The 7,338-nt window shown below is 40.9% G+C and overlaps 1 long non-coding RNA gene across 1 annotated transcript; it reads right to left on the reverse strand.

Annotated features, from left to right (window-relative positions):
• Positions 1-1,305: 1,305 nt before the first annotated feature.
• Positions 1,306-7,088, reverse strand: LOC125878887 (uncharacterized). Its single transcript, XR_007447811.1, has 3 exons — positions 3,129-7,088; positions 2,861-2,958; positions 1,306-2,554 (listed from the first exon to the last, which is right to left on the reverse strand). It is a non-coding gene; the product is annotated as an uncharacterized LOC125878887 (long non-coding RNA).
• Between the last annotated feature and the right edge of the window lie 250 nt (positions 7,089-7,338).

The raw sequence follows: 7,338 nt of genomic DNA on the forward strand, positions 1-7,338 counted from the left end.
TGTCACGAGCTTTGCTCCACTGTGTCTGTAGCTCTCTCTACTTGTGGGACAGCCGTTTTCTTGAGGAAGAGGTGTTTCGGGATTGGATGTCTTCTCTTCTTCGGCTGGCAGTAGTCATCTTGGGAGAAGTGAGCACTGCAGACCCGATGGTCTGCAAGGCACAGTGTCTGGATAGGAGTGTTAGCATCCATTTGTAGCACAACTAACCACAACTTCAGCATCTCGCCGTCCAGCAAAGGCAGCCTGTGAAAGCTGTACGGGGTGTTGCACGACATCTTGTTCTTGCGCTCGGGAAAAAGGCCCATTTATTTGAGCACTCCAAAAACTCCGGTAACACTCCAGGGGGTAGCACGAAAAAGACTCCGTCCCAATCTCCGACTCTTCTAGCATAACACACACGTGTCATACACACATACTCACTTGCAGTGCCCAGCGGGGCAGCCCTCCCCCTCTCTGCTCCAACACTGACTGACAGCTGACTCCACTCATTCACACACACACTTCAGCTCAATTTACAAGAGAGGAAACCGAGAAAACACAAGCCATCGACTCGTCTCAGGATAGTAGTTGAGAGGGTAATAGGCAGAGTTAAGTCCAACCACATCTGGGACTCACCTGCACCACTCACTCTGATGGGCACTGTCAACCAGATCTGGCACAACTGTTGTGTTATGGTTAAATTTCAAGGACCTTTGTCCTATGAAGAATAAGTTGCTGAGAGGATCGACAGCCCCAGCAACCAACAAAAATTATACATTTGAATGTAGTTATGAGCATTTTTTCAAAGATGTACATGTTGTATATTTTTATATATAAATGTTGTGGTTCAGTGTAACAGAAATGAGCAATAATCCAACAGAAAGTAACACGTAATGTAATATAAATGTATTTACCTGTAATTATTTAATCAGAATGTGTGAAAATAAACCTTCAGATGAGATGATTTGTCAATAAATTAATTGGTGAATAGGTTGCTGAGAGGATCAACAGCAAATGATAAATTTGAATGTGAACATACTGACTAAGTAGTTTTGAGCATTTTTTTTCCAAAGATGTACATGTTGTATATTTTTATTTATAAATGTTGTGGTTCAGTGTAACAGAAATGAAATCTAACACAGAGTAACCTGTAATTATTTCATCAGAATGTGTGAAATTTTACCTTCCGATAAGATGCTTTGTCAGTAAATTAATTGGTGCCCAGATCAGTACTGTTATGCATGTCAGTTATGATACCTCATAATAAATTATAATGGTCAACTTACTTTGAATCATTTACTTTCCTCGAAATGAACCAACAACAACTGATTAAACAACTGATTTATTGAATCAATTCACCACATTTCACAGTCAGTGGGTAAGTGGGAGCATCATCATTTTGGGCCTTGTGTGCCATGAGCAAGGTGTTATGCTGTAGACAGGTAGATGAACATGAACTGATTCGATAAACATCAACATTTTGATTTTATACTGTGCAAAGATGAAAATCAACTAATTAATTAGTTAATATGTAAAATATAAAATGAGTAAAAACAAAAGATTAATTAAAATTATTCACAGTAAATTACATCAGACATCTATTGAGAGTCCTAAACAGTTCAGTGTGATTCCAAGTAAACATTCATGTATGTGTTGTAGTAGAAAAGGTCTAATTTGTCCTTCATTTTGATTATGAATGAATCATCTCGCCAAATTCTTTCAACAGACAAACTTATCTGTGTGTCTGTGACAAAGTCACACCACTCTAGGCTGGTTACTGCTAACTGTCCCTGAACCTGCCAGTAGTAACGGTGTGAACGCCTCACGCTGACAGAGCCATTTTCCCTCTTAAGGTGAGCAACCTGCGAAGCATCGTGTTTAGTGGTGCTCTTCACTTCAACAAGTCCAAATGGTGGTAACTCTGAAGGATCATACACCCTACCATCTGGACTTGCCCCGAGATGTGGTGCTTCTGGGTGAATGACAAATCCAGCAGGGAGCACATTAACTCGCATTACTTCAGCATAACTTGCCAGGACCTCTGACTCCATTAGGAGACCCCGCTTCATTGCAGCAGTTTGCTTTTTGGAGCCTCTTATCATTTGGACAGCGAGGGCCTTTGCTGCAGACTCTGGCTCCACACTTCCCTCCCAGGAAGAGCAGGCCTCTCAAAAGCGACTGGCAGTTAACCGTGGTTGACGTAACTGTGCCCATGCAGGACATTTTGACTGCTGCCTGGTTCCCTTCTCAATTTCACTGGTCATTTGTGGTGACACTTGGAGTGACTGGAGGTGCATGAGCTGATGCAACGTTGGAACAAAGTGCAAGTTGGAAAAAGTATGCTGCATAAAAGGAAGACCCGGGAATTCAGGAGCCAAGTGGTGCAGGATAAGGTCACTGGACTTTTCAGGTGGGCAATGATATGACAGCAGAGATCCTTGTGGGACAGGCCCAAATTTAGATGGAGTCAGCTCTATCTCAGACATGCCATCTAATACGAGAGCAATGAGAGGCTGGGGTTGCTCCTGGCGTAGCTTGGCTCCAGGTGCCATCATGTCAGGGTCAGGAAATGGTCCTAAAGAAGAAAAAAAGAGAGAGTTAGGCAAGTGCTACTGTTGGCAAGTACTCAAATTTGCAGCCTGTTGAATCAACTGCTGCTTTAAACTTATATGTACTCTAATAACAACTCTCTTTCTGCTCCTGTTTAATGGCTTTGTAATAGAAGCTATTTTCTAACCATAATAATTGTTCTATGAAAGTTTTGTGGCACTGAAATGCTGCCATATAACATTTCATCAGGGGGTTGACAAACAGTAAGTCATAACCATTGAAATCAGCATCATAGTTTCAAAGCAACATTAAAATGACTATAAATTATCACCTGAATATGCCTGGTACAATGTGGAGCTAAGACCACTCTTGCCCACTGTCGTTGGCTTTTGCACCACCACGTCATTCACAGGTTCAGGATGGATTCCCCTAAAATTTAGAATAAAATGTGATCACTTTTGCAGGATGTGCTATGACTGTGTGTGTGTGGATGAGTACTTAAACACCTGTCCTTAAATAATTTGAAAAAAAGTAAGTACACAACATGATCGTGAAAATAACGCTCTAAATGAAAATATTCTACTCTTGATTTCACTTACCTTACACCCACCTGTGTTCTCGGTCTATGCCAGCGTTGTAAATCACTTGTGCAGGCCAGGGGTGGTGGAACAGTCGGCAAACTGAGCTGTGAATAGTGTGCAGTCTGGTAAAGGAGGGCTACTACGTGGTTGCAGAAGCCTTAACCAGCTACGCAGCTGCAGGAATAAGCCATCAAACTTCCACTGTCAGTGGCCAGTGATATCTACACACAACAAAAGATAATAATTATATATAATATCATAACATTGCATCACTGTCAACAGTAACATGAAGTAAAAGCCTATAGAGAGAGATGAAATAGAAGTATGGAAAGAGATGAAAGTAAAAGAGCTAAGTCAAGGCTGTGACTTTTGCTGGAAAATATATTTTGTCCCTCTCTAATCAAATAACATAAAACGCAGCACTCCTGGGGGCTAGCAAGGCCACACAAACAAACAAGAGTGTGTGTGAACTTTTCCACACTTCTAGCTGAAGAAGTGTGGAAAAGTTCACACACACTGCAACGGCAGCAAGAACAGTAGGAAGCAATAAGAACCTGGAGCTTATGCCAACTGGCAACTGGCACTCTCTATGGTCAAACCTCTAGTTTGTGAGGCTCCTTGTTCTTCTTCATGGATTTGAAGCATCTAGCCCTCACAAAAACCTGCCCATCTAGTACATTTGATACTATGATCACACACAAACACACACGTAAGGGAAAAATGTTAGCTACATTAGCATTCGGCTAATATTATTGTTGCTACGTAGAAGACGTTCACTTTGACAACCATCAACACAAAAATCTGATGCCATATTGCTTCACTCAAAACAGAGTATGATGCTTTAGTATGGTCGGCTATATCCTATGTCTTACAGTAGATGCGCTAATGATTTGTCATTGTTGCTAACAGTTCAACCGATATCTCTCTACTTACCTTGATAACTGTGGACAAATTCCTTGTGGAAAAATGTGTAACCCTTGTTCAACTTGCTGCCTTTTGTGCTTGAATGTGCCTCCACATTTTTTATGACATCTGCAAAAGCAAAACTTAGATAGAACTTCTGAGTTTGTCGAGTAGACTCTGCTGGTATTCATCTTTGTTTACTAGTGACCGGAAATCACGTTACCCGCCGTCTACGTATTTCCGGTTAGTGTGTAAAAGGTCTATACTGAACCAATTTTAGAACGAGTGATACCCATGAATCATAAATAAATAAAAAGTATCAGATTAATGACATCGATTCAATTTGGAATGAATACAGGCATTCCTCATTATCATAGTATGCCCATGACAGGGCTCCACCTTTTAGTAAATATGTCTTTTTGAAGTCTTAGGGAGTAAGTTATTTTTTCCATCTGATGTATTTCCTTTATTCTCTCAATCCACATATTGTGTGTTGGGAGGGTTAGGCTTTAGCCACCTAACTGTGATGCATTTAATTGCTGTTGTCAGTAGTATTTGTAGAAGATATTTTTTGGCTCTTCCTTCGATGGCTTTCAGTAGTAGACCCAGTAGAGCCACTGTAGGGTCCATTGTAATGTTACTTTCAAATACTTCTTTAAGTGTTCCAAACACTTCTTCCCAGAATGTTTATAATTTTGGGCATAACCAAAGTATGTGGGTTTGGTTGCCAATGTGTGGACCACAATTTCTCTAGCATTTATTTGAGTGTGTTGTGCCAAATTTGGCCACAATTTCAGGTGTCCGGAAGAACCTCATGATTACCTTCCATTGAAATTCCCTCCACACATTTGCATTAGTTACCAGATGTGCTTCAGTACATATTTCTTCCCACATATCCAGTGATACAGTTGAATTAGTCTCAATTTCCCATCTCTCTTTAACTTTTATTGTATTATTCGAATTCATATCTAAATATTTGATAACAATAGCTTATTAATTTCTTATCCCAATTCCTTGTTCGTGCTTTTATCAGTAGTTCTTCAATTAGTGTAGGCTTAACAACTTTGACCCATTCTTCATGCATTAATAGGAAATCCCTTAACTGTAGATACCTGAAAAAATCCGTATTTGGTAGCTTAAATTCTTCCGATAACTGCAAATTATTTAAAGTTGCCAGAATCATGGAGTTGATGGAGGTTGGTGAGTCCGTACTTTAACCATTTTCTAAACCTTGAATCCATTTTGGAGGGCATAAAACCATTTATATATCCAATATTTGTGAGTGCTGAAATTGTTTTAGGCAGGCCAAAGTCACGTTTCATTGTCTTCCATATCTATTTCACTTGGGTGGGCTCCTAGGAATGGCAGGGCTTGTAAAGGTCTCTCACATAAACCCTTCTCAACATTGAGCCAGCGTGTGTATGACAGGTCCTGAATCCATATTGTTAATGGTCTTAATTGCACAGCCCAAAAATAATATCTCAAATTTGGAAGTTTGAGCCCCCCTTTTGCTTTAAATAGCTGTAGTATTTTTAATCTAATTCTTGGCTGCTTTCTTTGCCAGATAAATGTTGAGATTAGCTTGTCTAATTTGTCAAATGAGATTTTTGGGATATCTATCCACCTTATTTTCAAACACGGAAGTAAATAGTGATCAACTTCCGTTTTTTTGTGCGTGACTTCTGGTCAGCCGCTTTCCCTCATGCTTTCCCTTACTGGAGCTAACGGTGCAAGCTATTTTTTTTTTCAATTTTCAGTTGTTTATGTTAGTCAATCAGTTAGTTAGTTAGTTAGTTAGTCTGTGTATTTTGTATAGATAACTGTGCCCATCGGTGGTGTGGTGGTTAGCACTCTCGCCTCACAGCAAGAGGGTTGCCGGTTCAATCCCGGGCATGGGAGCCCTTCTGTGCGGAGTTTGCATGTTCTCCCCGTGTCAGCGTGGGTTCTCTCCGGGCACTCCGGCTTCCTCCCACAGTCCAAAGACATGCAGATTGGGGACTAGGTTAATTGGTAACTCTAAATTGTCCATAGGTGTGAATGTGAGTGTGAATGGTTGTCTGTCTCTATGTGTCAGCCCTGCGATAGTCTGGCGACCTGTCCAGGGTGTACCCTGCCTCTCGCCCGATGTCAGCTGGGATAGGCTCCAGCCCCCCCGCGACCCTCAAGAGGATGAAGCGGTTAGAAGATGAATGAATGAATGAACTGTGCCCATGTTTCCGTTATAACAGAAATTTATTCCCTCTAAACGCGAATAAATTGCACGTCAATCATGAACTATGAACCAAAAAAGCACAATCTATCGCGAGTGAGACAAACTGCTTGATCCCCATCTCCAGTATACCAGCAGAGAACCTGCAGAACCGAATCAGCGAAAAAACACACCGGGCTAAGCCTCTCTACCTGAGCAGCTGAAGCTGCGGCTCGCACCCTAGACACACAGATGGTGCTTCTGCATGCCAGCCAAACGTGTGCGCAACTGTGAGAAATAAATATGTGAGGTGTACGCTGCTTTTCTATCTTTTTTTCCCTTTTCTTTCTTTCTTTTTTTCTTTCTTTCTTTCTGTTGATCATTAAGCCATAGCGATGCGTGGATCGGCTCTGATAGCACCTGAATCAGCATGTACGCATCAACAATCCAGCCGTTACAACACGATTGAGCTAGCAAAGCAGTTTTGTGTTGCTATGTGTGGTATTTATTCAGTTTTGGGAAATCACGATGTCTAGAAAGCATCAGCGGCTGCAGCTGACAGGGACAGCTAATGTTAACAGCAGCAGCAAAGCTAACATCAGGATCGTCATCCGGTAAAAGCCTCCCGTTGTCGGAAAACTACTCCAGTTAGCTCAATCATGTTGTAACTAAGACATCCGCTGGAGAAAATATTTTTTTCACAGGCCACTTTGTGAGTTTAGTGAGTTATTACAGACACGGCGAACAGCTAACAGCTAACAGCTAACGGTTAACCCAGCTAATCTACGATAACCATGTTATTAATTACACACAGAGAAAATACTAATGTTTGTTCAGTCATTGTGTTTATAGACTTTACAAACATCAGATTAGTCTAAACGGTGATATAGTGATGTGAAAAATGTGATATATACATATATATATATATATATATATATATATATATATATATATAGCTAAACTCAGCAAGGTAAACAACAAGGCGATTCCCATTTACACAGTGGTAAGAGTGCTGGACCGGAAGTGTCGCACAAAAAACCGGAAGCTGGCTGCGTTCTGTTTTGCCTCCGTGTTTCCGAGAAAAATAAGGAGGATAGGTAGCATTTGAAACAGATATAGTAATTTAGGTAACACATT

Source organism: Epinephelus fuscoguttatus, linkage group LG19 (genome assembly GCF_011397635.1).
Source record: "Epinephelus fuscoguttatus linkage group LG19, E.fuscoguttatus.final_Chr_v1".
NCBI classification, from domain to species: domain Eukaryota; kingdom Metazoa; phylum Chordata; class Actinopteri; order Perciformes; family Serranidae; genus Epinephelus; species Epinephelus fuscoguttatus.